Raw genomic sequence first — 10,107 nt, forward strand, 5'->3', positions numbered from 1 at the left:
CTATATTTTATATTGATTGTTATCAACTATCAATAAAGTATCTTTAATATTTTTATATTATTTCATTATGAAAATGAATATATGATATATTTATATGGATAAAAATAATCTCTCATCTCCTTAATATAAATACACTATTTACTTTATTTATATGATGTATCAGGTAAAAATATTATATTTTAAGAAAATATTGCTCGTAAGATTTTATAAAAAACGTTAATGTACTGATACTTATAATGTTAATTTATCCTCTTGTATAATTTTCTAATAAAATTTAAAATAAAAACACTAAAATTAGTTATTTAATTAGGAAAATTTAAATAAGTTGTAAGCTATTATTTGATTTTAAAATAAAAATATATAGTTTTTTAAAAGTATGGTCTCAATTATAATTTTCTATCATATTTATTTAAAAATATTCATTCAATTTATTTTGATAAACTAATTAAATACCGATAAATGTATTTAAAACTGTAATATTGGGTCTATTTTATGTGCCTTTCATTGTCTAGTATATTATATGAGTTCAAGGACGGCCAAGGGTAAAATCGTTTTTTCAGCATTCATTAAACTCACTCTAAAATTATCCTCTCTTCTCCAAAATATTTTTAGAAATATCCACCATTTTTTAAAACAAAAAAATCTTCAATTTTCTTTTAGTTCCACAATCATTACTATATACAAGAGAGAATTTGACATTTTGGTAGTACTCACATCAATTTTTTTGGTTAATTTAATCCCTAATTTAAATTTTAATTACTCTACAAATTTTCATCCATCTTGATAAATTTATACAATTATTTGAACAGGACAACCAAGGGTAAAATCGTCTTTTCATCATTCATTAAACTTACTACAAAAATATCCCTTCTTCTCTAGAGTATTTCTAAAAACATCCACCATTTTTCAAAACAAAAAAAATCTCCAACTTTCTTTTAGTGCCACAATCATTACCATATATAAGAGAGAATTTGACATTTTGGTAGCCCTCACATCAATTTTTTTTGATCAATTTTATCCGTAATTTAAATTTTAATCACTCTATAAATTATTTGATTATTTATTATATATTATATGAGTTCAAGGACGACCAAGGGTAAAATTGTGTTTTCAGCATTCATTAAACTTGCTCCAAAAATATCCTCTCTTCTCCAAAGTATTTTTAAAATCATCCACTATTTTTCAAAACAAAAAAAATCTTCAATTTTCTTTTAGTGTCATAATCATTACTATATACAAGAGAGAATTTGACATTTTTGTAGCCCTTGCATCAATTTTTTTTGTCAATTTTATTCTTAATTTAAATTTTAATCACTCTACAAATTATTTTATTTATTATTATATATTATATGAGTTCAAGGACGATCAAAAATAAAATCGTATTTTTAGCATTCATTAAACTCACTCTAAAAGTATCCTCTTTTCTCCTAAATTTTTCTAGAAACATCCACCATTTTTCAAAATAAAAAAATCTTCAATTTTCTTCTACTATACTTTTCTTTTCTATTATATAGACCACCTCTTACGTAATTACCAAAACACCCCTCTACTCCCATTTAGTTACATAGCATATCCCAATATATAATAATTTCACTGTTTCATTATAATGGTTTAAATATTTAATATATTCTATTAATTTATATTAATTAACTATAACTACATATTGGAAGTAAAAAAAAATATTTATTTAATTGATTATCATGTTCAAAACTAATTTGTTACCACAAATCACAATAATTAATAACTTAAAATATTTAAAAGACATATAGAAATTTTATTGACTCTCATTATTTTAACAATGCCACATAAATTGAGATAAAAGAAAAAGTACTGCAAATCATAATAATTAACAACTTAAAATATTTAAAAGATATATAAAAATTTTAGTTGACTCTCAAAATTGTATCGAAGCCACATAAATTGGGACACAAGGGGTAAATATATTATTTGATAATTACGTAAAAATTATTATAAATTACAATAATTAACAAGTTAAAATACTTTTTTAAAAATAAATAGAAGTTCTATTCAACTCTCAAAATTTTATCGGTACAGCATAAATCATGAAAAAATAAAAAATTATCTTAATTAATTGCAACTAAATATTTGAAGTAAATCAATTTTATTATTTTAATTGACTTAAAATAAAAAATTATCTCAATTAATTGTAACTAAATATTTAAAGTAAATCAATTTTATTATTTTAATTGACTTTTATATAGAAAATTAATCTTTTTATTTTAGTAAATTTAAATTTTAAAATAATTTTTTTCTTCTTATATAGAAATACTAATATTTAAATTTAAATTTAAAATTTTAAAGTACAAAATTAATAAATTTAATTTAATAAAATAAATTTCTAATTAATATTTTCTTAGAATTTTTTTTGGGTCAATATGTATCAAGTTAAAAAGAAATAAAGAAAAATATATAGTAAAATTTTATTATTGTAAAAGATAAATATAATTCACTGTCCAATAATGTTTAATAACATCATACTTTGCATATGCAAATATAGCATCCCGTATTTAATTAATATACTATTCCGGTGAATTATCGATGATTACTATTGGATATGATAAAATTATATTAATTTTTATAATAATAACATAATCAATCGCTCTTAATTAATTATTATGAGTCATCTAGGTATTAAGAAAATAAATAATACTTAATGAAAAATAAAATAGACATAAAATGCAAAATTAAATCTTAATTTTTTAAATTAAATTTTCGTCTTTCGAACGATGATTTTACTATATCACTCCTTATTATAAGTCATTTATTAGAAAAATAAGAATAACAAAATGATATGTCAACATAAAATATTTGATTGACTATCAAAATTATATTAGTGTCACATAAATTGGGATGAGACGGAAGAAGATATAAAACAACATATATTATTTGCAAATGAAATAAAAAGTACTGTAAATAACAATAATTAACAAAAAGAAATTTAAAAATTGACTGATTTCTTCTTCAGCTGCTTCAATCGTGATTTTAATGTACAGTGATGTTTAAAGAGGGTAAAATGGCATAATGAGATTTAAAGAGGATAAAATGTATGTAGTAAAGTGTGAGAAGAATAAAGTATAAGTAAATTTTATTACTATATTTTAAAGAAATTAAAGAAAAGAAGTATAAAGACTATTTGCAAAAGATTTTTACAAACTAATTTAAATATAAATAAAGTAATTTAGGTACCAAAAACGTGTATCTATCACAAATTTGCTACCAAATACTTCGCATTTTCTTAACATTAACAAATTTTCTATCAAATATGTGTAGCCATCTGAAAATCTCAACTCTTCCTTCTCTGTTAAAAAACAACACTTTTTTTTGTGTTAAAAATAATAATTAAACAAAATAATAACGAATCTAAGCTTTATTCTCTTTATCGGGTAAGTTTACATGATTCTTAATCTTTGCGATATTGAAAATCAATAATTTGCTGAATATTTGATTTAAGCTATTTCATCAGATTTACACCTATTCTTTCTTTATATTTTTTATCGCAAAATTCAACAAGAAAGTTAAAAAAAGGTTTCAATTGTAATCCCCTCAACTCAATCATACTAATAAAAATATTCTATTATTCAAACTTTCCACTTCAAAATAAATTTTAAAACTTAAAAATTACAATCCACAACACCGATCTTACACTTTAGTACTATATAGAAAAAGATGAGTAAGGGAGGACCAAGAGCAATGTAGGTAAATTCACACTAACAGTATCTCTGTTTGTGACTGTAGAACCATCCGTCTTCCTCATCCTCATTCCACTCAAACAACAGGTATGCTATATCAATCTTTTTCTCAAAATGCTCGCTCTTCTTCCTCATACTCATTCTACACAAACAAAAGGTATGAATAAATGTTGTTTCGTACTTTCGGTTGTAAATTCTGGACGAATTGATAATTTTGTTGGCCAATGGGGGTTCTCTTCTCAACTGTCCTCTGCTAGCTGTTTCGAAGTTCCAACTATCTTTTGGATGAGTTCTTTCAACTTTTCATCCACTTTTCTACATTCTTCATGATGCAGTTTCAGGTCCTAATCTTTTTTTCATGGAACAAATATGTTTACTCTTTGTCCAGAAATTTCTACCTGCCGCCAGTGGTTTAAAATATCAAAAAGGACTTTTTTAAGCTCTGAAACATGAAAACTTGTTATTTGAGTTTTTAAAGTTGTGATTCTTGAAATTTGCAGTTGTGTTTGGACCTTCTTTTACTTGAAATTTTCATTTGATGTTTTGTTAGCGGAAGTCCCAAAATTTCAAAATTGGTCTAAATTGGTTTATACCAACTTGAAAATACCTAAAGATAAAAATCTTGGCCAAACAAATATCTAAAGATCAAAATGTTTGGTCAAATTTCATGCTTGTGTGGTTCATAATGTTATTATTTTTTTATCTACAACTTTGGCATGTGAACAAATTGTTTGCATCTTTAGCAAGCAAAGCTTATTTGATCATAAAGCTTAGTAGGTGCTGCCTGCCTTTCTTTGTAAAGACTTACTTCGGGTGATAGCTACATATAGATTGTTATACTTTTGTTTATTACTTTTACTTAACTTACATAGGCTTGATGCTTTGGCTCTAAGATGAATAGATATGAATGACGAAATAAGGTCTTATACGGATTAAGATATGAAACATCTTGCATTATTTGGGCTGAGCAACTTCATTTTCGATATAGTTTTGTGCATTCATTGAGTCACTTCTAGATTTAATTACATGCTATGCAACGAGGAAATCATGATAAATTGTAGAAAGTAGACAAATGCACGTGCGCTAATACATTGTGGTGCATGACATGATTGCTTTTGATTTATTTACAACATGAATATTTTTAACTCGGAGATGTTGCAGTTCAAATCAAAATTTCCACGTGAAGTTTTGCTCTGTAGAGTATGATTTTATCGCTTCCATTTACTCTTCTTTAAAATGTGCTTGAAAGTCACGTATCAGTTCCTCAACCATAGAGGATTGCTGTTATTAAAATCAATTACGAGTGCTTCTTGATCTTCTTCGACTTTCCAGGTGGGTGATTTTTATGAAGCAATTGGATTTGATGCTTGTATTCTTGTGGAATATGCTGGTTTAAATCCATTTGGTGGCCTGCGCTCAGATAGTATACCAAAAGCTGGTTGTCCAGTTGTGGTACTGTTTTCATTTATATATATATATATATATATATATATATTTTTTTTTTTTTTTTTTTTTTCCTATTTTCTCCTTTGTGGAAGCTCGCGTCGGGGGTGCTGTGTGATAAGAAGGTGCCGCCCAAGCTTAAAGGCAAATTCTACAGGGTGGTAGTCCGTCCGGCCTTGTTGTATGGAGCGGAGTGTTGGCCAGTTAAGAACTTCCACATCCAAAAAATGAAGGTGGCAGAAATGCGGATGTTGCGCTGGATGTGTGGGCTGACTAGAGGGGATAGAGTTCGGAATGAGACTATCCGGGAGAAGGTTGGTGTGACTTTAGTGGAGTGCAAGATGCGGGAAGCCCGATTGAGATGGTTCGGACACGTGAAGAGGAGGGGCATGGATGCCCCGGTCCGTAGGTGTGAGAGGCTAGCATTGGATGGTTTTAGGCGGGGTAGGGGTAGGCCGAAGAAGTACTGGGGTGAGGTGATTAGGCGGGACATGGAGCAGTTACAGCTCACCGAGGACATGACCTTAGATAGGAAGGTCTGGAGGACGCGAATTACGGCAGAGGACTAGGGCCAGTTTGGGTCGCAAGTGTAGGGAATTACTTGGTGGGGGTTTTATTCCTGTTATGATTCCGTGTTCCATGTTTTATTACGAATCTGTGTGCTTTCCTCTGCTTTCCTCTGTTTTGTATTACTTATGGGTGCCGTATTTATGTTATGTAATCTACTTCTGTGCTTTACTATGTGTTTGTGTGGTATCTCGTGCCTTAAGCCGGGGGTCTATCGGAAACAGCCTTTCTACTTCTTTAGAGGTAGAGTTATGGACTGCGTACATCTTACCCCCCCCAGACCCCACTAGGTGGGAATACACTGGGTTTGTTGTTGTTGTTGTTGTTGCATAACATGGTAGTGTTTTCTTAATTTAAGTATGTATGCTTATGTAGAAGCTTCTCTATTATGCACATACACTTTGAGCAGAATCCTTTACCAGTACATTTTTGAGTCCGTCTTAGAGATGTCCGATGAAACGTTTGTTTGAAAATGATGATTTACTAATGAAAATGGGATATATTTTCACTCACTGTTATAATTAAAATGTTTAAAAGATCTTGTAGCTTGTATTTGACAAGCTAGCTGTAGATGCACATGAAAAATAATTTTTCGTTAACAGGTTGAGATGCTCAGTCTCATTAGACATCCGAATCTGGTGCTACTATTAGGTGCATGTCCTGAGTATGGGTGTTTAGTTTTATGAGCTTATGAACAATGGAAGCTTGGAAGATAGTATTTTTTTCGGAAAGGTAATCCCCCTTCAATTCCATGAGAAATACCCCTTAAAGTTGTTGCTGAGATTGCAACCGGGCTTCTATTCCTTCACCAATCAAAACATTGTCCAGCGCTAAAGCCAGAAAATATTCTGTTGGACAAAAATTATGTCTGCAAAATCAGTGGTGTTGGTTTTGCAAGGTTAGTGCCACCATCTGTAGCCGATAGTGTGACACAATATCACATGACTTCAGCTGCCAGGACTTTTTATTATATAGATCCTGAATATCAACAAACCGGAAAGTTAGAGACTAATTCAGATATATATCTTCGCTTGGTGTGATGTTGCTCCAAATTATTACTGCAAGGCCACCAATGGGCTTAACTCACCACGTTGAGAGGGCCATCGAGAAAGGTTAGTTTACAGATTTTTAGATTCAACAATGCCAAACTGTCCAGTGGAAGGGGCTCTTACGTTTGCAAAATTGTCACTCAAATGTGCTGGGCTAAGGAAGAAAGATAGACCAGATCTTGGTTCAGTTATTGTGCCTGAGCTTAATAAGCTTTAGTGAATTTGGAATGAGCAGCATGTTACTTGCAGTTTAAAATAGCTAATTCAACACACTTTCCTAAAGTATTGCTAGCTTTCTCTCTTACCATTACTTCGTAATCCCATTTAATAGGAAATTTAGACGATGATCTTTGAAAAATAATGTGACATGTATGTAGTCTCTTTCTTTATCAAATAGAAACATTAATTTGTTAGTGAAATTTTATTTTACTTAGTTGACATGAAGTCTCTTCCTGTGTAATTAATAGAAACATTATATTAGATGTGCAAAGGTGAGAAAGATAGTGGCTATAATTACTACTACATTAGAATTAAGCTAATTTCAACATGCCTGATTTTCTGCATATATTAAACATTAAACTAGTTAAATTTTTTCAAGAATCTCATTTGTCTATATCCTCGTGCTTCTTTTTTTCATCTTTTTTTCACCTATGAGATACAAATACTAACAATTGATACTTTATAACTGTGCAGGTACTTTTTGCTAAATGCTGCCTAGAAGTTATAAACATCACTATTTCCAATATATAAATAGTATAGCATGTAAATATGTGATGTAAATAATGCAGTAACGAATGTAAACATTAGAACATTTGTCAGCTATATAATATCTAAGTGTAAATAATATGTCGTCAGGCTAACAACAATGATCTAACGTTGGTCCCGTTTGAATTAATTCAAGTCATCCTTTCAGGTAGAAAATACCATTACATGTGTAACCATAATGGTGAATTCCAAGACCTGTAGCCGAAAATGGCGTCTCTAAATGGGAGCAAACATTGTTGAACCTGAAACAAGAAGACGCAATGGACATTGGTCATTGTATGAAGTAGCAAGGAAAAATTGAAGGTGTTGGCACAAAGATAACATGCAATCAAACCATAACAAGTAAAGGAAGTTCTCTGTCACAGGCATGGCATGTCCTAGAAGTGAAAAATCCACATGCGGAAAAACTATCACAAGGTATTCAACTTTTTGAAAAATCATTTCTCATATCTCATTCAAATCTTTTTTGCCTTTCCCGCTTTCTATACTAACTATAAATGCTTATTATTTTTTCCTCGTTGTCTCTCCTTTTGTGTACATCATCGACCGCCACTCTCTTTGACAACATCCACTACTAGGCTCATTGTTATTTTAACTCTTCCCAAAATCCCTAGGCTACTATTTATTGGTAAAAAATTAGGTAAGATCTCAGCATACATAGGTAAAGTTTAAATTTTTTTTTGTGAATCAGTGAGCTTGAACATTTTATTTAACATCAAAAATTCAAATCTTTTCCTTAGATACGATGATGACCATATCTGACCAGTCCAGCTGGTTAACGATTTAATCAATCAGGGTACTACCGCAACTTTGACAATCTATTCCAGTAATTGACCAACTATTCTTGTTTTAGTATTGGAAGTTGGAAGCTCTATTATCAAATTGCCTGAAGCAGGTCTTTTTTCCTGTTAAGCTTCCTAAGTGTAATTATTCTGCCTGCCTGAGCTTGTAAAGTCAGTTGCAAATCATTTATGGTAAGAATACATACATAATCTCAACCAGTTTGAGATTAACACATAATTGATCACCTTACCTTTTTTCCTTACTCCCACTTACTCAATCCATCTCATTATAGTCTCAATTTTTTTGTCAAACTTCAGTTGACCGTTATAGTTTGATTTTATCACCGGTGGAAGATCTTTTGCTTCCTACTTTTGGGATATGATTGAGGACACCTTTTACATCCTCAAGGGTATGATTGGAAATTGTTTTGCTGTTGACTTACCATGTAATACTGATCTTTTTGAAAATGACGAAATTGCTTTTGTCCCTGCACTTTGGACATCATTACAATTTACAACCACACTCAGAAATTGTGATATTAGGTTAGTCATATCAACGCCCCACTTTGTTGCTAATTAATACTCTGGGTATGTTGTCGTTGTAGATTTTAGTCATATGAACCCATTCAAATAATTCTTTTAGCACTAACTAATTGACCCAAAGTAAAATTTATTGTTCTTATGGTTTTGTATCTTCTGTATATATCTATTTTGTCTTAGTGTTTGATGCTAATTGTGCTTGAACACTTTACACAATTTGTCGTTTGTTGATATATAATTGGGTGAATGAGTCTGTTTTTTCTTGTATTGTATAACCATGATTAAGTCTTTCATCCTACAATTAGATAAATATGTACTACACATATGTCAAGATTGATTTCTATCGCTCTTTCATAACCTATAAATGTTGATTTAAACATCTACGGTTTCATTATTTGGTTGTAGCTAAGGTTAATGTGACTCTTTCTTAAGATAATTATGTTGAAATACCATCTCTCAACACATATCTTGGTTTTTTTGTAGGTTGCTAATTAAGAGGACGTTTGCTCATATGCCCGTGTATTATTTCTAGATCAAGTAATTGATACGAGTAACTTTTCCACGGAACAAGGACACCCTCCTCCCTTCGCTTGCATATTTTGCATTTCTATGTATTAATCATTTATAAGTTTTTCTTTACTTTCCTAAATTTTACCTCTTTCCACTTTAGATAGAGATCTGGACTCTTTTTGTTTGCAGGTCTTTTTTTAATAATACTAATGTTTCTATAGCTCAAGTAGAATACTGAAATATATTTTGTGAACCTGTGTATTTTCATTTTAAACTTGAAAATAGAAATGGCCATATTCAATCCTTTTGCCAATTTTAATTTCACATTCTACTTTCTTATGTTTAAAGATCTCAATCTCGGGATCACATCAAATTTTGTTACTGCTATGTATATAACACTATTTTCTTAAACTTAACTCCTTTGCAAATGCTATCAAATAGTTTGTATTTATGTTCTGCATCTTGTAATTTTAATTGGCATCAATCTAGCTTTCGTACTTGCTGAAAACATTCTTTACATTGGGCTCGTGCTGACATGCTCCTCTAGTATTGTAAGAAAATTCTAGCTCAATAATGTAATGGAGCATCCCAATCAACTCAATTGGCAATGTCTCACATAAGGAAGTTCAAAGAAAGCGAGAGGGCCTTGAGCCTCTCAATTCCAAATAATATTGACTCCATTGGATCAAGCCATAACCTATGCCAACTTTAGAATTTTAAACATATTACAACAAAACATGA

General features: G+C 30.3%; 1 long non-coding RNA gene across 5 annotated transcripts; it reads left to right on the forward strand.

The window, feature by feature from the left end:
• The first annotated feature begins 3,686 nt into the window (after positions 1–3,686).
• Positions 3,687–9,679, forward strand: LOC107846666. Of its 5 annotated transcripts, none has more exons than XR_007044815.1 (4): positions 3,687–3,797; positions 5,043–5,162; positions 6,323–7,951; positions 9,340–9,679. It is a non-coding gene; the product is annotated as an uncharacterized LOC107846666 (long non-coding RNA). The 5 variants fall into 5 exon arrangements; XR_007044814.1 differs by lacking the exon at positions 3,687–3,797 and adding an exon at positions 3,805–4,910; XR_007044816.1 differs by lacking the exon at positions 3,687–3,797 and adding an exon at positions 3,805–4,051.
• The last annotated feature ends 428 nt before the right edge of the window (positions 9,680–10,107 follow it).

Source organism: Capsicum annuum, chromosome 9 (assembly GCF_002878395.1).
Source record: "Capsicum annuum cultivar UCD-10X-F1 chromosome 9, UCD10Xv1.1, whole genome shotgun sequence".
NCBI lineage: Eukaryota > Viridiplantae > Streptophyta > Magnoliopsida > Solanales > Solanaceae > Capsicum > Capsicum annuum.